At 46.7% G+C, this 26,345-nt stretch overlaps 1 protein-coding gene across 3 annotated transcripts in view; it reads right to left on the bottom strand.

Annotated features, from left to right (window-relative positions):
• Positions 1–26,345, bottom strand: part of ARL6 (ARF like GTPase 6) — an 811,945-nt gene that overhangs the window by 138,290 nt on the left and 647,310 nt on the right. The window lies entirely within an intron of this gene.

The raw sequence follows: 26,345 nt of genomic DNA, 5'->3' as shown, positions 1-26,345 counted from the left end.
TGCCCCACTACAATCCAAGACAGTCTGCCCCACTACAATCCAAGACAGTCTGCCCCACTCCCATTCAAAACAATCTCTCCCACTCAAAACAATCTCTCCCACTCAAAACAATCTCTCCCACTCAAAACAATCTCTCCCACTCCCATTCAAAACAATCTCTCCCACTCCCATTCAAAACAATCTCTCCCACTCCCATTCAAAACAATCTCTCCCACTCCCATTCAAAACAATCTCTCCCATTCCTATCTGCCCACTGCAATCCAAAACAATCTGCCCACTGCAATCCAAAACAATCTGCCCACTGCAATCCAAAACAATCTGCCCACTGCAATCCAAAACAATCTGCCCCACTCCAATTCAAACAATCTGCCCCACTCCAATTCAAACAATCTGCCCCACTCCAATTCAAACAATCTGCCCCACTCCAATTCAAACAATCTGCCCCACTCCAATTCAAACAATCTGCCCCACTCCAATTCAAACAATCTGCCCCACTCCAATTCAAACAATCTGCCCCACTCCAATTCAAACAATCTGCCCCACTCCAATTCAAACAATCTGCCCCACTCTAATTCAAACAATCTGCCCCACTCTAATTCAAACAATCTGCCCCACTCTAATTCAAACAATCTGCCCCACTCCAATCCGAAACAGTCTACACACTTCAATCCAAAACCATCTGCCCCACTACAATCCCAAACAATCTGTCCCACCACTACAATCCGCCTATGCTAATCCAACACAATCTGCCCCACTCCAGTAAAAAGTCAATTCTAAAACATCTGCCCCACTCCAATCAGCCTACTCCAAACCAAATCAATCTGCCCTACTCCAGTCCAAAACAATCTGCCCCACCCAAATCCAAGACAGTCTGCCCCACCCAAATCCAAGACAGTCTGCCCCACTACAATCCAAGACAATCTGCCCCATTCCAAACCAAAACAATCTGCCCCATTCCAAACCAAAACAATCTGCCCCACTCCCATTCAAAACAATCTGCCCCACTCCCATTCAAAACAATCTGCCCCACTCCCATTCAAAACAATCTGCCCCACTCCCATTCAAAACAATCTTTCCCATTCCTATCTGCCCACTGCCATCCAAAACAATCTGCCCACTGCCATCCAAAACAATCTGCCCACTGCCATCCAAAACAATCTGCCCACTGCCATCCAAAACAATCTGCCCACTGCCATCCAAAACAATCTGCCCACTGCCATCCAAAACAATCTGCCCACTGCCATCCAAAACAATCTGCCCACTGCCATCCAAAACAATCTGCCCCACTCCCTCCAATTCAAAACAATCTGCCCCACTCCCTCCAATTCAAAACAATCTGCCCCACTCCCTCCAATTCAAAACAATCTGCCCCACTCCCTCCAATTCAAAACAATCTGCCCCACTCCCTCCAATTCAAAACAATCTGCCCCACTCCCTCCAATTCAAAACAATCTGCCCCACTCCCTCCAATTCAAAACAATCTGCCCCACTCCCTCCAATTCAAAACAATCTGCCCACTCCCTCCAATTCAAAACAATCTGCCACACTCCAATTCAAAACAATCTGCCACACTCCAATTCAAAACAATCTGCCACACTCCAATTCAAAACAATCTGCCACACTCCAATTCAAAACAATCTGCCACACTCCAATTCAAAACAATCTGCCACACTCCAATTCAAAACAATCTGCCACACTCCAATTCAAAACAATCTGCCACACTCCAATTCAAAACAATCTGCCACACTCCAATCCAAAACAATCTGCCACACTCCAATCCAAAACAATCTGCCACACTCCAATCCAAAACAATCTGCCCCACTCCAATCCAAAACAATCTGCCCCACTCCAATCCAAAACAATCTGCCCCACTCCAATCCAAAACAATCTGCCCCACTCCAATCCAAAACAATCTGCCCCACTCCAATCCAAAACAATCTGCCCCACTCCAATCCAAAACAATCTGCCCCACTCCAATCCAAAACAATCTGCCCCACTCCAATCCAAAACAATCTGCCCCACTCCAATCCAAAACAATCTGCCCCACTCCAATCCAAAACAATCTGCCCCACTCCAATTCAAAACAATCTGCCCCACTCCAATCCAAAACAATCTACCCACTTCAATCCAAAACCATTTGCCCCACTACAATCCCAAACAATCTGTCCCACCACTACAATCCGCCTATGCTAATCCAACACAATCTGCCCCACTCCAGTAAAAAGTAAATTCTAAAACAATCTATCCCACTCCAATCAGCCCACTCCAAACCAAAACAATGTGCCCTACTCCAGTCCAAAACAATCTGCCCGAAACCTAATCCAAAACAATCTGCCCACCCAAATCCAAGACAGTCTGCCCCACAACAATCCAAGACAATTTGCCACACTCCAAACCAAAAAATCTGCCCCACTCCCATTCAAAACAATCTCTCCCACTCCCATTCCAAACAATCTGCCCACTGCCATCCAAAACAATCTGCCCACTGCCATCCAAAACAATCTGCCCACTGCCATCCAAAACAATCTGCCCACTGCCATCCAAAACAATCTGCCCACTGCCATCCAAAACAATCTGCCCACTGACATCCAAAACAATCTGCCCCACTGACATCCAAAACAATCTGCCCCACTGACATCCAAAACAATCTGCCCCACTGACATCCAAAACAATCTGCCCCACTGACATCCAAAACAATCTGCCCCACTGACATCCAAAACAATCTGCCCCACTGACATCCAAAACAATCTGCCCCACTGACATCCAAAACAATCTGCCCCACTGACATCCAAAACAATCTGCCCCACTGACATCCAAAACAATCTGCCCCACTGACATCCAAAACAATCTGCCCCACTCCAACCCAAAACAATCTGCCCCACTGCCATCCAAAACAATCTGCCCCACTCCAACCCAAAACAATCTGCCCCACTGCCATCCAAAACAATCTGCCCCACTCCAACCCAAAACAATCTGCCCCACTGCCATCCAAAACAATCTGCCCCACTCCAACCCAAAACAATCTGCCCCACTCCAACCCAAAACAATCTGCCCCACTCCAACCCAAAACAATCTGCCCCACTCCAACCCAAAACAATCTGCCCCACTCCAACCCAAAACAATCTGCCCCACTCCAACCCAAAACAATCTGCCCCACTCCAACCCAAAACAATCTGCCCCACTCCAACCCAAAACAATCTGCCCCACTCCAACCCAAAACAATCTGCCCCACTCCAACCCAAAACAATCTGCCCCACTCCAACCCAAAACAATCTGCCCCACTCCAACCCAAAACAATCTGCCCCACTCCAACCCAAAACAATCTGCCCCACTCCAACCCAAAACAATCTGCCCCACTCCAACCCAAAACAATCTGCCCCACTCCAACCCAAAACAATCTGCCCCACTCCAACCCAAAACAATCTGCCCCACTCCAACCCAAAACAATCTGCCCCACTCCAACCCAAAACAATCTGCCCCACTCCAACCCAAAACAATCTGCCCCACTCCAACCCAAAACAATCTGCCCCACTCCAATTCAAACAATCTGCCCCACTCCAATTCAAACAATCTGCCCCACTCCAATCCAAAACAGTCTACCCACTTCAATCCAAAACCATCTGCCCCACTACAATCCCATACAATCTGTTCCACCACTACAATCCGCCTATGCTAATCCAACACAATCTGCCCCACTCCAGTAAAAAGTCAATTCTAAAACACTCTGCCCCACTCCAATCAGCCTACCCCAAACCAAAACAATCTGCCCTACTCCAGTCCAAAACAATCTGCCCCACCCAAATCCAAGACAGTCTGCCCCACTACAATCCAAGACAATTTGCCCCACTACAATCCAAGACAATTTGCCCCACTCCCATTCAAAACAGTCTGCCCCACTCCCATTCAAAACAGTCTGCCCCACTCCCATTCAAAACAGTCTGCCCCACTCCCGTTCAAAACAGTCTGCCCCACTCCCATTCAAACAATCTGCCCCACTCCAATTCAAACAATCTGCCCCACTCCAATTCAAACAATCTGCCCCACTCCAATTCAAACAATCTGCCCCACTCCAATTCAAACAATCTGCCCCACTCCAATTCAAACAATCTGCCCCACTCCAATTCAAACAATCTGCCCCACTCCAATTCAAACAATCTGCCCCACTCCAATTCAAACAATCTGCCCCACTCCAATTCAAACAATCTGCCCCACTCCAATTCAAACAATCTGCCCCACTCCAATTCAAACAATCTGCCCCACTCCAATTCAAACAATCTGCCCCACTCTAATTCAAACAATCTGCCCCACTCCAATCCGAAACAGTCTACACACTTCAATCCAAAACCATCTGCCCCACTACAATCCCAAACAATCTGTCCCACCACTACAATCCGCCTATGCTAATCCAACACAATCTGCCCCACTCCAGTAAAAAGTCAATTCTAAAACATCTGCCCCACTCCAATCAGCCTACTCCAAACCACATCAATCTGCCCTACTCCAGTCCAAGACAGTCTGCCCCACCCAAATCCAAGACAGTCTGCCCCACTACAATCCAAGACAATCTGCCCCATTCCAAACCAAAACAATCTGCCCCATTCCAAACCAAAACAATCTGCCCCACTCCCATTCAAAACAATCTGCCCCACTCCCATTCAAAACAATCTCTCCCACTCCCATTCAAAACAATCTCTCCCACTCCCATTCAAAACAATCTTTCCCATTCCTATCTGCCCACTGCCATCCAAAACAATCTGCCCACTGCCATCCAAAACAATCTGCCCACTGCCATCCAAAACAATCTGCCCACTGCCATCCAAAACAATCTGCCCCACTCCCTCCAATTCAAAACAATCTGCCCCACTCCCTCCAATTCAAAACAATCTGCCCACTCCCTCCAATTCAAAACAATCTGCCCACTCCCTCCAATTCAAAACAATCTGCCCCACTCCCTCCAATTCAAAACAATCTGCCCCACTCCCTCCAATTCAAAACAATCTGCCCCACTCCCTCCAATTCAAAACAATCTGCCACACTCCAATTCAAAACAATCTGCCACACTCCAATTCAAAACAATCTGCCACACTCCAATTCAAAACAATCTGCCACACTCCAATTCAAAACAATCTGCCACACTCCAATTCAAAACAATCTGCCACACTCCAATTCAAAACAATCTGCCACACTCCAATTCAAAACAATCTGCCACACTCCAATTCAAAACAATCTGCCACACTCCAATTCAAAACAATCTGCCACACTCCAATTCAAAACAATCTGCCACACTCCAATCCAAAACAATCTGCCACACTCCAATCCAAAACAATCTGCCCCACTCCAATCCAAAACAATCTGCCCCACTCCAATCCAATCTGCCCCACTCCAATCCAAAACAATCTGCCCCACTCCAATCCAAAACAATCTGCCCCACTCCAATTCAAAACAATCTGCCCCACTCCAATTCAAAACAATCTACCCACTTCAATCCAAAACCATTTGCCCCACTACAATCCCAAACAATCTGTCCCACCACTACAATCCGCCTATGCTAATCCAACACAATCTGCCCCACTCCAGTAAAAAGTAAATTCTAAAACAATCTATCCCACTCCAATCAGCCCACTCCAAACCAAAACAATGTGCCCTACTCCAGTCCAAAACAATATGCCCGAAACCTAATCCAAAACAATCTGCCCACCCAAATCCAAGACAGTCTGCCCCACAACAATCCAAGACAATTTGCCACATTCCAAACCAAAAAATCTGCCCCACTCCCATTCAAAACAATCTCTCCCACTCCCATTCAAAACAATCTCTCCCATTCCATTCTGCCTACACAATCCCAAACTATCTGCCCACTGCCATCCAAAACAATCTGCCCACTGACATCCAAAACAATCTGCCCCACTGACATCCAAAACAATCTGCCCCACTGACATCCAAAACAATCTGCCCCACTGACATCCAAAACAATCTGCCCCACTGACATCCAAAACAATCTGCCCCACTGACATCCAAAACAATCTGCCCCACTGACATCCAAAACAATTTGCCCCATTCCAAACCAAAACAATCTGCCCCACTCCCATTCAAAACAGTCTGCCCCACTCCCATTCAAAACAGTCTGCCCCACTCCCATTCAAAACAGTCTGCCCCACTCCCATTCAAAACAGTCTGCCCCACTCCCATTCAAAACAATCTCTCCCACTCCCATTCAAACAATCTGCCCCACTCCAATTCAAACAATCTGCCCCACTCCAATTCAAACAATCTGCCCCACTCCAATTCAAACAATCTGCCCCATTCCAATTCAAACAATCTGCCCCACTCCAATTCAAACAATCTGCCCCACTCCAATTCAAACAATCTGCCCCACTCCAATTCAAACAATCTGCCCCACTCCAATTCAAACAATCTGCCCCACTCCAATTCAAACAATCTGCCCCACTCCAATTCAAACAATCTGCCCCACTCCAATTCAAACAATCTGCCCCACTCTAATTCAAACAATCTGCCCCACTCTAATTCAAACAATCTGCCCCACTCCAATCCGAAACAGTCTACACACTTCAATCCAAAACCATCTGCCCCACTACAATCCCAAACAATCTGTCCCACCACTACAATCCGCCTATGCTAATCCAACACAATCTGCCCCACTCCAGTAAAAAGTCAATTCTAAAACATCTGCCCCACTCCAATCAGCCTACTCCAAACCACATCAATCTGCCCTACTCCAGTCCAAAACAATCTGCCCCACCCAAATCCAAGACAGTCTGCCCCACCCAAATCCAAGACAGTCTGCCCCACTACAATCCAAGACAATCTGCCCCATTCCAAACCAAAACAATCTGCCCCATTCCAAACCAAAACAATCTGCCCCACTCCCATTCAAAACAATCTGCCCCACTCCCATTCAAAACAATCTCTCCCACTCCCATTCAAAACAATCTTTCCCATTCCTATCTGCCCACTGCCATCCAAAACAATCTGCCCACTGCCATCCAAAACAATCTGCCCACTGCCATCCAAAACAATCTGCCCACTGCCATCCAAAACAATCTGCCCACTGCCATCCAAAACAATCTGCCCACTGCCATCCAAAACAATCTGCCCCACTCCCTCCAATTCAAAACAATCTGCCCCACTCCCTCCAATTCAAAACAATCTGCCCACTCCCTCCAATTCAAAACAATCTGCCCACTCCCTCCAATTCAAAACAATCTGCCCCACTCCCTCCAATTCAAAACAATCTGCCCCACTCCCTCCAATTCAAAACAATCTGCCCCACTCCCTCCAATTCAAAACAATCTGCCCCACTCCCTCCAATTCAAAACAATCTGCCACACTCCAATTCAAAACAATCTGCCACACTCCAATTCAAAACAATCTGCCACACTCCAATTCAAAACAATCTGCCACACTCCAATTCAAAACAATCTGCCACACTCCAATTCAAAACAATCTGCCACACTCCAATTCAAAACAATCTGCCACACTCCAATTCAAAACAATCTGCCACACTCCAATTCAAAACAATCTGCCACACTCCAATTCAAAACAATCTACCACACTCCAATCCAAAACAATCTGCCACACTCCAATCCAAAACAATCTGCCCCACTCCAATCCAAAACAATCTGCCCCACTCCAATCCAAAACAATCTGCCCCACTCCAATCCAAAACAATCTGCCCCACTCCAATCCAAAACAATCTGCCCCACTCCAATCCAAAACAATCTGCCCCACTCCAATTCAAAACAATCTGCCCCACTCCAATCCAAAACAATCTACCCACTTCAATCCAAAACCATTTGCCCCACTACAATCCCAAACAATCTGTCCCACCACTACAATCCGCCTATGCTAATCCAACACAATCTGCCCCACTCCAGTAAAAAGTAAATTCTAAAACAATCTATCCCACTCCAATCAGCCCACTCCAAACCAAAACAATGTGCCCTACTCCAGTCCAAAACAATATGCCCGAAACCTAATCCAAAACAATCTGCCCACCCAAATCCAAGACAGTCTGCCCCACAACAATCCAAGACAATTTGCCACATTCCAAACCAAAAAATCTGCCCCACTCCCATTCAAAACAATCTCTCCCACTCCCATTCAAAACAATCTCTCCCATTCCATTCTGCCTACACAATCCCAAACTATCTGCCCACTGCCATCCAAAACAATCTGCCCACTGCCATCCAAAACAATCTGCCCACTGCCATCCAAAACAATCTGCCCCACTGCCATCCAAAACAATCTGCCCCACTGACATCCAAAACAATCTGCCCCACTGACATCCAAAACAATCTGCCCCACTGACATCCAAAACAATCTGCCCCACTGACATCCAAAACAATCTGCCCCACTGACATCCAAAACAATCTGCCCCACTGACATCCAAAACAATCTGCCCCACTGACATCCAAAACAATCTGCCCCACTGACATCCAAAACAATCTGCCCCACTGACATCCAAAACAATCTGCCCCACTGACATCCAAAACAATCTGCCCCACTGACATCCAAAACAATCTGCCCCACTGACATCCAAAACAATCTGCCCCACTGCCATCCAAAACAATCTGCCCCACTCCAACCCAAAACAATCTGCCCCACTGCCATCCAAAACAATCTGCCCCACTCCAACCCAAAACAATCTGCCCCACTGCCATCCAAAACAATCTGCCCCACTGCCATCCAAAACAATCTGCCCCACTGCCATCCAAAACAATCTGCCCCACTCCAACCCAAAACAATCTGCCCCACTCCAACCCAAAACAATCTGCCCCACTCCAACCCAAAACAATCTGCCCCACTCCAATCCAAAACAATCTGCCCCACTCCAATCCAAAACAATCTGCCCCACTCCAATCCAAAACAATCTGCCCCACTCCAATCCAAAACAATCTGCCCCACTCCAATCCAAAACAATCTGCCCCACTCCAATCCAAAACAATCTGCCCCACTCCAATCCAAAACAATCTGCCCCACTCCAATCCAAAACAATCTGCCCCACTCCAATCCAAAACAATCTGCCCCACTCCAATCCAAAACAATCTGCCCCACTCCAATCCAAAACAATCTGCCCCACTCCAATCCAAAACAATCTGCCCCACTCCAATCCAAAACAATCTGCCCCACTCCAATCCAAAACAATCTGCCCCACTCCAATCCAAAACAATCTGCCCCACTCCAATCCAAAACAATCTGCCCCACTCCAATCCAAAACAATCTGCCCCACTCCAATCCAAAACAATCTGCCCCACTCCAATCCAAAACAATCTGCCCCACTCCAACCCAAAACAATCTGCCCCACTCCAATTCAATCTGCCCCACTCCAATTCAAACAATCTGCCCCACTCCAATCCAAAACAGTCTACCCACTTCAATCCAAAACCATCTGCCCCACTACAATCCCAAACAATCTGTTCCACCACTACAATCCGCCTATGCTAATCCAACACAATCTGCCCCACTCCAGTAAAAAGTCAATTCTAAAACACTCTGCCCCACTCCAATCAGCCTACCCCAAACCAAAACAATCTGCCCTACTCCAGTCCAAAACAATCTGCCCCACCCAAATCCAAGACAGTCTGCCCCACTACAATCCAAGACAATTTGCCCCATTCCAAACCAAAACAATCTGCCCCACTCCCATTCAAAACAATCTGCCCCACTCCCATTCAAAACAATCTCTCCCACTCCCATTCAAAACAATCTCTCCCACTCCCATTCAAAACAATCTCTCCCACTCCCATTCAAAACAATCTCTCCCACTCCCATTCAAAACAATCTCTCCCACTCCCATTCAAAACAATCTTTTCCATTCCTATCTGCCCACTGTCATCCAAAACAATCTGCCCCACAGCAATCCAAAACAATCTGCCCCACAGCAATCCAAAACAATCTGCCCCACTCCAATTCAAAACAATCTGCCCCACTCCAATTCAAAACAATCTGCCCCACTCCAATTCAAAACAATCTGCCCCACTCCAATTCAAAACAATCTGCCCCACTCCAATCCAAAACAATCTACCCACTTCAATCCAAAACCATTTGCCCCACTACAATCCCAAACAATCTGTCCCACCACTACAATCCGCCTATGCTAATCCAACACAATCTGCCCCACTCCAGTAAAAAGTAAATTCTAAAACAATCTATCCCACTCCAATCAGCCCACTCCAAACCAAAACAATGTGCCCTACTCCAGTCCAAAACAATCTGCCCGAAACCTAATCCAAAACAATCTGCCCACCCAAATCCAAGACAGTCTGCCCCACAACAATCCAAGACAATTTGCCACACTCCAAACCAAAACAATCTCTCCCATTCCAATCTGCCCACACAATCCCAAACTATCTGCCCACACAATCCCAAACTATCTGCCCACACAATCCCAAACTATCTGCCCACACAATCCCAAACTATCTGCCCACACAATCCCAAACTATCTGCCCCACTGCCATCCAAAACAATCTGCCCCACTGCCATCCAAAACAATCTGCCCCACTGCCATCCAAAACAATCTGCCCCACTCCAATCCAAAACAATCTGCCCCACTCCAATCCAAAACAATCTGCCCCACTCCAATCCAAAACAATCTGCCCCACTCCAAACCAAAACAATGTGCCCTACTCCAGTCCAAAACAATATGCCCGAAACCTAATCCAAAACAATCTGCCCACCCAAATCCAAGACAGTCTGCCCCACAACAATCCAAGACAATTTGCCACATTCCAAACCAAAAAATCTGCCCCACTCCCATTCAAAACAATCTCTCCCACTCCCATTCAAAACAATCTCTCCCATTCCATTCTGCCTACACAATCCCAAACTATCTGCCCACTGCCATCCAAAACAATCTGCCCACTGCCATCCAAAACAATCTGCCCACTGCCATCCAAAACAATCTGCCCCACTGACATCCAAAACAATCTGCCCCACTGACATCCAAAACAATCTGCCCCACTGACATCCAAAACAATCTGCCCCACTGACATCCAAAACAATCTGCCCCACTGACATCCAAAACAATCTGCCCCACTGACATCCAAAACAATCTGCCCCACTGACATCCAAAACAATCTGCCCCACTGACATCCAAAACAATCTGCCCCACTGACATCCAAAACAATCTGCCCCACTGACATCCAAAACAATCTGCCCCACTGACATCCAAAACAATCTGCCCCACTGACATCCAAAACAATCTGCCCCACTGACATCCAAAACAATCTGCCCCACTGACATCCAAAACAATCTGCCACACTGACATCCAAAACAATCTGCCCCACTGCCATCCAAAACAATCTGCCCCACTGCCATCCAAAACAATCTGCCCCACTGCCATCCCAAAACAATCTGCCCCACTCCAACCCAAAACAATCTGCCCCACTGCCATCCAAAACAATCTGCCCCACTGCCATCCAAAACAATCTGCCCCACTCCAACCCAAAACAATCTGCCCCACTCCAACCCAAAACAATCTGCCCCACTCCAATCCAAAACAATCTGCCCCACTCCAATCCAAAACAATCTGCCCCACTCCAATCCAAAACAATCTGCCCCACTCCAATCCAAAACAATCTGCCCCACTCCAATCCAAAACAATCTGCCCCACTCCAATCCAAAACAATCTGCCCCACTCCAATCCAAAACAATCTGCCCCACTCCAATCCAAAACAATCTGCCCCACTCCAATCCAAAACAATCTGCCCCACTCCAATCCAAAACAATCTGCCCCACTCCAATCCAAAACAATCTGCCCCACTCCAATCCAAAACAATCTGCCCCACTCCAATCCAAAACAATCTGCCCCACTCCAATCCAAAACAATCTGCCCCACTCCAATCCAAAACAATCTGCCCCACTCCAATCCAAAACAATCTGCCCCACTCCAATCCAAAACAATCTGCCCCACTCCAATCCAAAACAATCTGCCCCACTCCAATCCAAAACAATCTGCCCCACTCCAATCCAAAACAATCTGCCCCACTCCAATCCAAAACAATCTGCCCCACTCCAATCCAAAACAATCTGCCCCACTCCAATCCAAAACAATCTGCCCCACTCCAACCCAAAACAATCTGCCCCACTCCAATCCAAAACAATCTGCCCCACTCCAACCCAAAACAATCTGCCCCACTCCAACCCAAAACAATCTGCCCCACTCCAATTCAATCTGCCCCACTCCAATTCAAACAATCTGCCCCACTCCAATCCAAAAAAGTCTACCCACTTCAATCCAAAACCATCTGCCCCACTACAATCCCAAACAATCTGTTCCACCACTACAATCCGCCTATGCTAATCCAACACAATCTGCCCCACTCCAGTAAAAAGTCAATTCTAAAACACTCTGCCCCACTCCAATCAGCCTACCCCAAACCAAAACAATCTGCCCTACTCCAGTCCAAAACAATCTGCCCCACCCAAATCCAAGACAGTCTGCCCCACTACAATCCAAGACAATTTGCCCCATTCCAAACCAAAACAATCTGCCCCACTCCCATTCAAAACAATCTGCCCCACTCCCATTCAAAACAATCTCTCCCACTCCCATTCAAAACAATCTCTCCCACTCCCATTCAAAACAATCTCTCCCACTCCCATTCAAAACAATCTCTCCCACTCCCATTCAAAACAATCTCTCCCACTCCCATTCAAAACAATCTCTCCCACTCCCATTCAAAACAATCTTTTCCATTCCTATCTGCCCACTGTCATCCAAAACAATCTGCCCCACAGCAATCCAAAACAATCTGCCCCACAGCAATCCAAAACAATCTGCCCCACTCCAATTCAAAACAATCTGCCCCACTCCAATTCAAAACAATCTGCCCCACTCCAATTCAAAACAATCTGCCCCACTCCAATTCAAAACAATCTGCCCCACTCCAATCCGCTTTATGATAATCCCAATCTACCCCACTCTAATCCCAATCTGCCCCACTCCAATCTAAAAAAATATACCCTGCTTTGTTTTAATTGTCTTTGCTATCTTCATTAATAGCTGTAGGTCTAAGGCCTCCGTGAAACACATCATTAAATGTGCATGGTCCTCCCTAAATCCTATTTTGATACAATATTATTACAGGCCTTAAAAAATCATAAAAATGTTACTAGACCTGCAGGCTGAGCAGCATGAACAGTCTATTCGACCTAAGTGTAATGTACTTGACCCGGAAAGGGGTCTCAGATTGTGTGATCCTATGCAAATATTGTATTTTACAGTCGCCTTTTTCCTCATTCTCACAAGTGCACATTCAAATATGCGAGTTCAGCATTTCTACTGTAAAAAAAAAGTCCTATTGTGTTTGATTAAATACACTAAATGTGTGTTCTATGTATTAGAAATATAGCCCCTTAGCTTACTAATAGTTTTGCCATCAGGGCAGGAGTGTTTCTCAGTTTATGGATCAAATCTGTTTATTAATATTTCAATGTAAACATTGCATATATAACACTACATAATGAGACAGATGCCATAACTTGGAATGTGTTCTATGCAAATCGGTAAGGCAATGAAAAGCTAAATAGTAATAGAAAAATAAAAAAAAACATCAAACATAGTTTCCCCTCTGTTGGCTTACATGATCGCATCAATATCTTACATCCCCAGGACTTGTGTCTTCATAATCATGGCTCCAGACACGAGTAAGCATAGCCCACCCCTTCCCACTCTAGCTCAACTTCAGAACCCTCAAATAAGTTGGACATGTCAGAGCTGTCGTAAACTCAGTCGACAATATCTGCAAGAAGGGTCGCCACAATACCTTAAACTCTTCACCATTCTGCAAAGAGGACAGAGTAAGCTTTTCCATGGCGAGAATGAACCATAGCTTATGAAGCCATACTGTTAGCGACGGAATCTGGTACGACCCCCACATACTCAACAGCAACTGTGTAGCTGCATTTAACGCTAAGGCCATCTGTCTACCTTTCATTGACCTCAAAGGGAAGGTAAGCTCATTGGGAAGACCCAGCAAGACGTATGCAGGAAATCTAGGTATATGAGTGTTAAAGGCTGAGTCAAGAGTGTCTAAAATACTTTCCCAACACCGATTCAGCTTAGGGCAATGCCATAGGAGATGTGCAAGCAAGCCAGACATTCCACATCCTCTCCAGCACAAGTCTGACTTAACAGGATCCCAGACATGGATCCTTGCCGGGGTATAGTACCAGTAGGACGCCACCTTATAAGCTGACTCTGTTCCTGCCTGTTGTAAGCAGTGTGATGTGTTCTGTAAAAGATGCTCTCCCACTCCTCCTCCGAGAGTTCTCTTTCCAGCTCCCTCTCCCATCCCAGCTGACCCTTAGTTTTGGGCGGTCGAGCCCCCCCTCGCAGGAGAGCATAAAGCTCGGAGATCAATCGCTTGTCATCTTTTTTTGTTATAATCCATTTTTCAAATGGTGTTAAGGGCCTATCTATTGACGGTCTATTGGCAGGCGACAGGGCCCAGTGTCGTATCTGATAATACATCACCCTGTCTGCCTCCGATAGGCCATATGTCTCCCTCATCTGGTCAAAGGGAATCACACCCTGTTAATCAAAGAAACAGCCAACCCATTTACAACCCCCCGCGTACCAACGACGAAGCGCCTCGACCTGCAGACCCGGTCCGAAGTCAGGGTTCGCCCCCAGAGGGGTCACTGGAGACAGAAAGGTCGTCAGGCCCACGCGTCTGGCCAAACGGTCCCAAACTCGCATCAACACTTCCGTGACCAGGGACATATACAACCCACAGGCTCTGTTACGGCGCCTTAACCAGGGCTCTTTCCAAATATGTGAGCCCGCCACCGCCTGGTCCATGAAACACCAGTGCTTCTCAGAGGACGGGCGGCTCCACTCCAGTAGGAAATGCAGTTGTGCGGCCTGAAAGTATCGCAGGAGGCAAGGAACAGCCACTCCCCCCTCCCGCTTATGGCGATACATCAGTCTTCGCGGTAACCTAGCCGCCTTCCCCTCCCATATGAATCTTAGAACCGGCGTCTGAAGGACTGCAATCGTTCGCGGCGGGGGTTCCACTGGGAGTGCCTGAAAAACGTACAACACTCTCGGCAAGATGGTCATCTTGACGGCCGCCACCCGGCCCAACCAGGACAGTTTAATCTTCCCCCAGCTCTCCAAATCACGCTGTACCTCCTGCGTCAGATTCTCATAATTCAACAACGCCGTACAGGCAAATGTCGGGCCCAACTCCACTCCCAAGTATGGAAGCTTTGAGGAAGACCAGATAAATGGGAAGCGGTCCCTCAGATCCTTTTCGTGTTCAGGGCTAATAAACCTGCTCATAGCTTGCGAATTTAGCATATTGATTCGGAAACCCGAGACCCATCCAAAATCCTCAAGTACATGCATTAGCGCAGGGAGCGAGGTCGCGGGGTCGGACATGGTAAGGATCACATCATCCGCGTACAATGAGATGAGATGTTTATCTCCCCCGGATTTGAGGCCCACAATCAGAGGGTCATCACGGAGCCGCTGAGCCAATAGTTCCATATATAAAGCAAACAAAAGGGGCGAGAGGGGGCACACCTGCTGTGTTCCTCTTTGAACCGAAAAGGGCAAAGAAAGCGTCCTGTTAACCCGTACCGCTGAACGGCGTGCCTGGTAGATGCATCGAATCCAGGCCATGAACCCAGGGCTCAGCTCTAGCGCCTTAAACAGATATGGCCAATAAACCCTGTCAAACGCCTTTTCAGCGTCAACAGACAGGAAAAGTGCCTCCCTTCTAGAGCGTTCCGTTTTGTCTAATAAGATGGAGCAGTCGTTTGGTATTATCGCTACACTGTCTACGCGGTATGAATCCCGCCTGATCCAGGTCAATCAAGCCAGGCATATAGTAGTTTAGACGGTGCGCCAATACGCCTGTAAACAGCTTAGCTTCAATATTTAGGAGCGAGATCGGCCTGTATGAAGCACAATATGGGGTCCTTCCCCGGCTTTGCGATTACTACAATGGTGGCATCAAGCATGCTAGGTGTAAGGGTCCCTGTGCGTCGAAAAGAATTAAAAAGTCGCACCAAGACTGGAACGAGTTCCACGCAGAAGGTCTTATAAAAAAGTGCAGAGAAGCCATCCGGCCCAGGTGACTTCCCGGACTGCAAGCGCAAGATTGCTGATATAACCTCTTCCGCCCTTATAGGTTGCTCCAGAGAGGCCGAATCCCCCTCCGGCATAGGCGCAATTGCGACACCCTCCAGAAAGCTCTCTGGAGAAGAAGAATCGGGCTCCTCCGCCTGATATAAAGCCTTATAGAACTCTGTAAAGGCGTCTGCTATTTGGTCACTTGTGTGTGCCTCAGCCCCCGAGGGGGAGCGGACCATTTGTATCAGTGACGCCGTTCGCTGTGCTCGCAGCCTGTGCGCCAGCAGCTTCCCACATTTATTACTACCCACATAGTACTTGTGTTTGAGGTGCGCCACCGCATATTCTGCCCTGTCCCAGTCCAGCGCTCTCAGCTGTTTCCTTTCCTTCTCCAACTCACGCCAAACCCTCGGGGCCCCAGTGCGTTTATGTGAACGCTCCAGCTCACTCACCCGCCGCTCCAGGTCCGCTCTTAGGAGTCTCCTTGCCCTATTATCTCTAGCCGAGTGCGACATCACCTCCCCCTAACGACCGCCTTCAGTGCCTCCCAAAGCGTCGCCTCGCAAGTGGACCCATCGTCATTCCGATCGAGGTAGTCTATTATAACCTTGCGGATCTCTTGCACTGTTGCATCGTTCTGGAGCATTGAGTCCCTAAACCGCCAGCCCGCCGCACTCACTCGTTCCGTGTTCGTGTGAATGACCACAGTAACCGGGGCGTGGTCCGAAAGAGACCGAGGCTCGATCAGAGAGTCCCCAATCCGGGGTAGAAATTCCTGCGAAGCCAGGAAGAGGTCTAGGTGAGCATATGTCTTAGTCGCTGCCGAGTAAAAGGAATAATCTCTTAACGTGGGATGAACCCTACGCCACACGTCCACCAAGCCACATTCATTCAGCCAATGACTGCCAGCCTCAGTTATGGACCCTGTCTGCCCCCACCTATGGCCCGAACGATCCAGCCCCCCATCCATCACCAGGTTGAAATCTCCCCCAACCAGAATAGCACCATCTGGGGACTGCAACAACGGGGTCAAGGCACGTTTTAGAAAAGCTTCCTGCTGAGAGTTAGGCACATACAAAGAGGCAATGGTGAAAGAAAAGCCCCCCAATCTCAGTCGCATGGCCAGAAGCCTCCCCGGTATCTCATGGAACTTGGACACCACCTCGCCCGGGAATGGGCGCGCCAGAAGGATCGCCACCCCCGCGTGCTTTGTTGTAACTGAGGACCAGAACTGCCTAGGGAACCACCTAGAGCGCATACGGTAGATATCTTTCGGGACAAGGTGTGTCTCCTGAAGCAAACATATGTGACAGCCTGACCTCTCTAGGGTGGACAGAACGGCCAACCTCTTAGTAGGATTATTGAGCCCGCGGACGTTCAAGCTCATACATTTAAAAAGCATGGGCTAAATTAAAAGTTACAAGCAAAGAGGAGGATAAAGTGCCAGAGGGAAGCCCCGGTGCCAGATCTACCCCACCTGTATCCACAAGCCCTGGGAGAAACTCCATGTAGATGCCAAACCCGCCAGGAAAACCAACAACAAGTAACCATCACGCACAACAGGTGCACAAAATATATGAGTCCTCACACTTCCTTCCTCACGAGGAAAGGTCTCCAAAGGGCAGTAGAACCAGTCATATTTGATAATCCACGCCCATCACCCCCGCGGCCCTGCCCCTTCCAACGGCCGACATGCCGTTCGCAGCAAGGTCAGCCACCAAGCAGGACTCTTCCGGGAGCTCTTCTCTACGCCGAAGTTCCAGCTGCCACACTACTCAGAGCAGACTCCCTCTCCAATCTCAGCTCCGAGGGGGACGGACACCGCGGCCTCCGCCTCTTCTCCGTTCGTCGCCACCGGGGCTAGCCACCCCCGACAAGGCCGACCTCTCACTCGACCCTTGGGATTCATCCTCCAAGCCTAGGATCCGGGCCGCCTCCGCAATGGATGTCACCTGCCCGAGGTGCTCCTCCCATCGAAAGACCAGGCGGAATGGGTGACCCAAAAAATAAGAGACGTTGTGCGCCCGCAGGTTTTCTGTGATCGGTCTAAATTCTCTTCTCTGCAACGTGCGCACAGAGAGGTCATGGAATAGTTGAAGTTCATGTCTTCTAAAGAGGACCTTTTGAAGAGTGTGGGCTCGCTGCAAGATCCGTTCCTTGAGGACAAAGTCATGAAGGCAGGCCAGAATGTCCGGGGGGCGGTCCCCAGGGCCACCGGCACGGCTGACCCGATGCACCCTATCCAGGGCTATCTCCTGTGTCTCATCCGGGCCTAGCAGAGAACGAAATAAGCCCTTCACATAGTCCCCAATGTCCTCCTTTTTTCGGCCCCCACCGGGACCCCCCTGATGCAGATGTTTTGTCTTCTCGAGCGATTTTCCAGATCCTCGACTGTTAGCTGGAGATGGTCTTGCTGCTCTCGAAGGTGGACCACCTCCTGCTGCAGGCCCGCTAGTTCTTCACCACGAGGAATCTCTCTCTCCTCCAACTGCGAGACACGCTCTCCCAAGGAGGTCACACCTCTCCTCTCAACTCCTTCACCTCCTGGGATATGTCCCGTCGCAGATCCTGAATATCGCTACGGAGTGAATCAAAAAGGGATGTCAAAAAACCCTTTGTGATCGGCGAATTACCATCAGAGTCCCCTTCCAGACGAGTTTCGGGAAGTCTTGTCGCCGGTGGGTCTTCAGCCATGCCACTCGTAGGCAAATGGGCGCCTGGCAGCATGTCTTTCACTGACCGCTCTCGCTTAGTCTTAGCCGCCGCCATATTTCGCAGGCCAAGGCGCAGATCGCCGGATCAGCCCCCCACGTGTCCACACCACCTCCACCAGCAACGACGGGCTCAAGAATGCACAATAACCCCTATGCTTGGTGTTCGCACCCAGAAAGCGCTTCCTGCCACACGTGGCTCTCTGATCCTCTGCCCTCGTATGCCAAGCCCGCTCTCCCTGGCGAACTCGGGGCGTCTCCTGATCGGGGCCTCTACTCGTATGCAGCCCCCATTTATCTATCGCTGATACGTTCCAGGCCGCGGTGCCCACCTGGGCCCACGCTCACCTGCTGTCATAGGGGGCGCAGGATATCTCCGCGGCGGTGCAATGGCCTCCACCGTCCTCTCTCAGGATCTCGGGCCTCTCCACTTCCTGCTGCGATGCACTTCAAAATGGAGGAGCCCACCTCCAGCCCCACGCGGCGCCAGCACGGGGGAGAATCCCTCCACACTCCCGGCTCATCAAACCCTGGGCCCGGGTCCACCGTGCCCTCCGGCAGGTTGAGGGCACCAAAATGCCAAAAAAGGCAAAAGTAGAAAAGGAGCCAAGGCTCTTCGGCCCCCCCACCCTCAAGCGAGAGGGCAGGTGAGCTCTGGGGAAGGAGAATCCGCTCACTGGCCTGGGCGGCCGCTCCGGCCGCACCGCATTCCAGGCCGCTCCTCGGCTCTCCTCCGGCTGGAAGCCACTCGATGCGCGCCGAAGCCCTCAGGCGGCAGCACGCGGATCACGCCGGCTGTCAGAGTCCCTGGGGGGCCTCAATGCGACCCCCCTGGCAGACTAAGCGGCATTCCAAAGGGCCAGGGCGGCGGAGCTCGGACAAAACGCGTCCTAGCACACCGCCATCTTGGCCACGCCCCCTGTTTCTCAGTTTATGTTTGAACATTCACTTTTAATTTTAATAAGTATATTACTAAAGCATGAAGTGGTAGCGCACTGTCATTTCACAGGCAGTAAACTTCCAAGAAATGTCCAAAAAACCTCCCATAAACTTGCAGCTTTATTGATAAAACTATATAGTAGTATCAGCCTTTTATTTCACACAGGTCAGACAGTTCACCTTACAAAATTCTGGAACTCTGCAGTCACAAGGAAAAGTATTATCATTGCAAGAAGACAAACTGACTTTTGACCGCTGTCTCTGAACAGAGAACAAAGGTGAGGAGAATAAGATTTAAAGGCATCTTAATTGCTAATTCAGTTTCTGTCTGAACAGAACACCTGTTCTGTAGTCCCTTGGCCAGAAGGGATGAGTAGGTTCTAAAAATAGCTCAACCACATATAAAATGAGGCAATAGCCTGAATATAATCTTTAAGCCCTGTATTAGAATACACAGCCTACACCAACACCTTAGAAGTCTAATTCAATCTTCTCCTGTACTAACAAAGCACCCCGGTTTTCACTGGAAATTTCTGAAATATCAGGCCAGAGCTGCTGAATGCACTAGGTACCGCAATTACTACCTGATCAATCATACTGGGTACACTATTAAGTTGCAATCTGATAAGGCCACACTCAAAACTGTTCTTAAAACTATTTTATTCCACATGGATACTTTCACAAGGAAAAGAAATCTGACTCTGGATCCAATAACAGTTTAGACCCTGTGTCCCAAACCCCATGTGATTCTTTGGCGTCATTCTGCTTGAAAAACATTATTAATGTCCGAGACGCTTCATGGAGATCACAAACCCTTCTGACATCTCTGAAGTGTTTTGAGTGGTAGCCATTGGTCTAGCCACTAAATCCACATATTATGGCTTACCCCCAATTGCTTCTTATGTATCCATTATGGATCGTAGGAAGGATAAAACGAAGAGCTGGAAAAAGGCAATTGTGGGCCACAAAATGTCTATGTTTGTTGACACAAAATTTGCTAATTTATGCTTCAATATCTTTATAGGGTTGGGGAGGTATTACTATTTGGTCATTCAAGTGTATTTTCTGTTGGTTTTTGCATTAAGTGTCAATAGCCTTTTGCTTGCAATGTTAGACCTTGTCCTTTATCAGCTTCAATGGAACCTAGCGTATTTAGCCCCATTAAACAGGAAGGTAATGACACTGACATATGGAAAGGACGGGCTGACTTTTTATTGCACCGGGCAATTCCCCTGGTGGACTGCAGCCCTAGAGGCCGGTTTGGAAAGCTGAGGACTGCTTCTGGTGCCTCTGTTACTTTCCTTAGCTCCCCAAGGTTAATTGTATTAGGCACAGGGAGGCTCCAAGAAAGCACAACGAGAGAGAAGGAAGGGGTAGGTAGAGAGAAGGTGGTCAGAGAGGGAGATGAGAGAGAAGAGAGAAGGAGAGAAGAAGAAGATGGATGAAAAGATAGAGATTGTGTAAGGAGGAGGAAACTGGCTGGTTTGAGGATTTTTTGCCAGAGCTGCTTTTAGTCCCCCCGTCCCACACTGTATGTGGTACATAGCCAGACGGGCATGGAAAGACTTTCTAAGATGATACTATTTGTGTTATCAAAATCCCAATTGTTGTCACATATATTTTTTGGCCTTTCCCTAAAATAGAAAAAGTGTCTCAACTATGCATCTATATTACAAGAGTCCTCATTTGGGGGTATATTTTCAGAGGGACAATTTATTACACTGGATGATTAAAAGAGGTTATGTCCTTTTAAATAAAACAGCAGTTCATAACCTACTGAAATCTTTGGAACCCCACTGAATCACTACTGGAAGACTGGGACCTCCGCCTAAGCAACTTCCATGATTGTACCTCAAAAGAGTACACAAAAATATAGAAACAATTATAGAACCAAAAACACAACTGAAATATTTAATGTAGTTAACAAATAAAAACATATGTAAAAATTGAAATTTTAATGGGAAGGGTGGAAATTTTTCTAAATGAAGGGCCTAATATAGGGTTTGGCAGACGGAGTGAAGGTAGTCAGGGTAGCGGAGGACTTTACGTCTGTCACCCATACTCTGCCTACAAATTTAGAGCTGCCCGCTGGCCCTGGCGACATCTCTATACATTGGCAGGAATCGTGGTCATGGCAGTTTCTGTCAATGTAGGTAAAGTCTATTGAACGGCTCTGTAAAACATGACGGACGGATGTCAAACATTTCCGAAGTTTTTTTTTCTTCCAAAAACAAACTCTCAAATGGGGACTTTGTCATGGAAAAAAACTAATGATTCCCACACCACTAGATTGTGTGTTCATCATTTTTTTTTTTTATTGTCTCTCAATGCCAGCATATACCTGGCAGTGAGTAAAAAAAAAGCTATTCAACTACCCATTCTAAATATGGCAGAATGGTTGGATGGATTTAACATTTTACATTTTAAATGTTTTTTTTTATCTATGTACCCTTCAATTTTCTAATATTACTTACGTTTCTAAACAATCAAGGACCCCTTGAGTAGGCATTGTGGGCCTCTGGGTAAGATTTGAGCAATAGATATGTTGATCTATTTAACCTGTAGGTTATGCTCAATAATTAAATACAATCATCCTCATTAGCGCCTAAGATATTCTCTCCTATATATTCTACACTGCCAGGTTACTAGGATATTGCAGACCTCTTCTGGAATTTAGAATCAGGAATTAATGGCGCTTTAGCCTCCGGGACTTAATGACACGCAGTGTCAGCTTGATAAATTTCAGTTGATCAATGGATCTATGTTTGTAAACAAAACAGTGTTCCCTGTTTGATATAAGAACAAAGTCAAGTCAAATAAACTTAATTCAGTGTCATGTGTGACCATAAAAACACAACATTTAAGACAAGTAAAAGCAATACATTGAGGTAATAAAACATTAAATAGTAAATGCAGTGTTAAATTCACCAAATCCCCCTATATATCATGGAACATATTTCCGCCTCCATAAAAACACAAAAACAAATACAAACCCTCTCATCAGGGTAATAAAAACATTTAGTAATAGTGCAACATTAGATTCACCAGCCCCCTTTATAAATAATTTTCCTAAATATTACAAGCTGCGACAATTGAATAAATGTTTTTCTACACTACCCGACACATGAGCTCATTGTGGTTCATATCATACTGATATGAATCACTTAGAGTGGTATCGCTCAACTATTCTATTACACTAACTGAAGTGGTTTTGGCCAGGAGATATCACCTCATTCTCTCCTATCCCATACCAAGTAAGAATATCAGTTACTTACCTTTAACTTTAGTTCTCCAGTATAGGAATCTTTCATAGATTCAGATGCTTGAATCATTCCCTGTTGTCAAGATGGGAGTCCTCGGTACCTTTAATTAAGTAGTACTAACACAGGTTAATCCTAAACGCCCTTAGGCCTCTCAGTTTAGCACTTTTATCAGAGTCATTTTAAGAAAAAAAGGACCAAACTTAAGAGCCCAGCAATCAGGTGACACCACCCTTTAGAACCTTCCTGAGAGAAGCTCCAGTTCTTCAGATTTTCTAAGCACAAGTGCACAGAGGATATAACAGAGATAAGAGAGGTGAAGGTGTACTTCCTCTGGGAGGCGGGCGGGTCCCATGTGAATCTATGGAAGATTCCAATACCGGAGAACTAAAGTTACAGGTAAGTAACTCATTTTCTTACTCCAGTATTGGAACTTTCATAGATTCACATGCATGAATCAGAGTAGTAAGCAGTATTGATGTACACTGTAAAACACGTATCTCTGTTCCATACATATACTCATGGCATGTCTAAATAAACATGTACATAACTTAAAGTTCTAAACATTAAATATTAGACTTTTTATGAGAATTTACAATGCATCTAAGACCTTTTCTTTTTTTCGTTAAAACAGACAATGTGAAGATCTGAATGGAGGATGGTGGGAAGAAAGATATAGCTCACCTTTACAGGAAAAGGTTTCTTAGGACCACCTGGCCCACCGCTACTTCTCCTAAAGACAATGCATCCAGTCAGTAATGTCTGGTAAATGTATGGCAGCTTTTCCAAGCTGCTGTCCTACAAAATCATGGAGCGGTACACCTGCAAACAGTGCTGCAGATGAGGATACTGCACATGTTTAATGAGCACAAACAGAAGTTTGCAGTGGCTTGCCCGCTGCTTGATGGCAAAACCAGATTGCTAAAGAAATCCATTTTGCGATGCTCTGTTTGGAGAGCAGTTGACCCCGCCTGGGTGCACTGAAAGCCACGAATACTTGGCTGGTTTTGCAAACGCGTTGGTCCTGACCAGATAGAATTTAACGCATCATTTAATGTCTAAAGAGTGTAGAGCCTTCTCGCTGGAGCTGTAGGATTTGGAAGGAAAATGTCATCTGTTCGTGGCATTAGTCGCTGCAGATTCACATGCTGTGCATAGTCCGCCGTCTGGTGTTGGGCTCGGAGTGTTACAAGTTGTTTTTCTTCGAAGAAGTCTTTTCGAGTCACGAGACCGAGGGACTCCTCCCACTTCGGTTCCATTGCGCATGGGCGTCGACTCCATCTTAGATTGTTTTCCCCGCAGAGGGTGAGGTAGGAGTTGTGTATGCTAATAATAGTGCCCATGCAATGGAATAAATAAGTATGTACAAAATGAAGGTTTAATGTAATATATTTACAAATGTACAAATGTTCAAGATCTACTTCCAAACGGCTACAGGCTCCCGGGGAGGAGGGTGGGCGCATGTGAATCTGCAGCGACTAATGCCACGAACAGATGTACACTGGGTAAGTGACATTTTCAGTTCGGTGGCATGTGTAGCTGCAGATACACATGCTGTGCATAGACTAGTAAGCAGTTATCTCCCCAAAAGCGGTGGTTCAGCCTGTAGGAGTGGAAGTAGTTTGAAATAAAGTTCTTAGTACGGCTTGACCTACGGTGGCCTGTTGTGCAGATAACACATCTATACAGTAGTGTTTAGTAAATGTATGAGGCGTAGACCATGTTGCTGCCTTACATATTTCGTTCATTGGAATATTTCCTAGAAATGCCATAGTAGCACCTTTCTTTCTGGTTGAGTGTGCCTTTGGTGTAATAGGCAGTTCTCTCTTTGCTTTAAGATAGCAGGTTTGGATGCATCTTAATATCCATCTGGCAATACCTTGTTTTGAAATTGGATTTCCTGTATGAGGTTTTTGGAAGGCAATAAATAGTTGTTTTGTCTTCCTAATTTCTTTTGTCCTGTCAATGTAGTACATTAGCGCTCTCTTGATGTCTAATGTATGTAGTGCTCTTTCAGCTATTGAATCTGGCTGTGGGAAGAACACTGGTAATTCCACTGTTTGGTTTAAGTGGAACGGTGAGATACCCTTTGGTAAGAATTTTGGATTTGTTCTTAGAACGACCTTATTTTTGTGTATTTGAATAAATGGTGCTTGTATGGTAAACGCCTGTATTTCACTTACTCTTCTTAGAGATGTAATGGCAATGAGATATGCAACTTTCCACGTTAAGTATTGCATTTCACAAGAATGCATGGGTTCGAAAGGTGGACCCATGAGCCTTGTTAAGACAATGTTGAGGTTCCATGAAGGAACAGGTGGTGTCCTTGGTGGTATAATTCTCTTTAGGCCCTCCATAAACGCTTTAATGACAGGTATTCTAAATAGGGAAGTTGAATGAGTAATCTGCAGGTAAGCAGATATTGCTGCGAGATGTATTTTTATGGAAGAGAAAGCTAGATTTGATTTTTGTAAATGTAGTAAATATCCTACTACATCTTTCGGAGATGCATGCAATGGTTGAATTTGATTATTATGACAGTAACAAACAAATCTTTTCCATTTACTTGCATAGCAGTGTCTAGTGGAAGGTTTTCTAGCTTGTTTTATGACCTCCATACACTCTTGAGTGAGGCCTAAGTGTCCAAATTCTAGGATTTCAGGAGCCAAATTGCTAGATTCAGCGATGCAGGGTTTGGATGCCTGATTTGTTGTTTGTGTTGTGTTAACAGATCTGGCCTGTTGGGTAGTTTGACATGAGGTACTACTGACAGGTCTAGTAGTGTCGTATACCAAGGTTGTCTTGCCCATGTTGGTGCTATTAGTATGAGTTTGAGTTTGTTTTGACTCAATCTGTTTACTAGATATGGAAGGAGAGGGAGAGGGGGAAAAGCGTACGCAAATATCCCTGACCAATTCATCCATAGAGCATTGCCTTGTGATTGCCGGTGTGGGTACCTGGATGCGAAGTTTTGGCATTTTGCGTTTTCTTTTGTTGCAAATAGATCTATTTGAGGTGTTCCCCAAATTTGGAAGTAAGTGTTTAGGATTTGGGGGTGAATTTCCCATTCGTGGACCTGTTGGTGATCCCGAGAGAGATTGTCTGCTAGCTGGTTCTGGATCCCTGGAATAAACTGTGCTATTAGGCGAATGTGGTTGTGAATTGCCCAATGCCATATTTTTTGTGTTAGGAGACACAACTGTGTCGAATGTGTCCCCCCCTGTTTGTTTAAATAATACATTGTCGTCATGTTGTCTGTCTTGACAAGAATGTATTTGTGGGTTATCATGGGTTGGAATGCTTTCAACGCTAGAAATACTGCTAACAGTTGTA

This window comes from Pleurodeles waltl, chromosome 6 (genome assembly GCF_031143425.1).
Source record: "Pleurodeles waltl isolate 20211129_DDA chromosome 6, aPleWal1.hap1.20221129, whole genome shotgun sequence".
In the NCBI taxonomy this organism is placed as follows: Eukaryota; Metazoa; Chordata; class Amphibia; order Caudata; family Salamandridae; genus Pleurodeles; species Pleurodeles waltl.
Note: the sequence above shows the minus strand (reverse complement) of the source record. Positions and strands in the feature narration are given on the sequence as shown.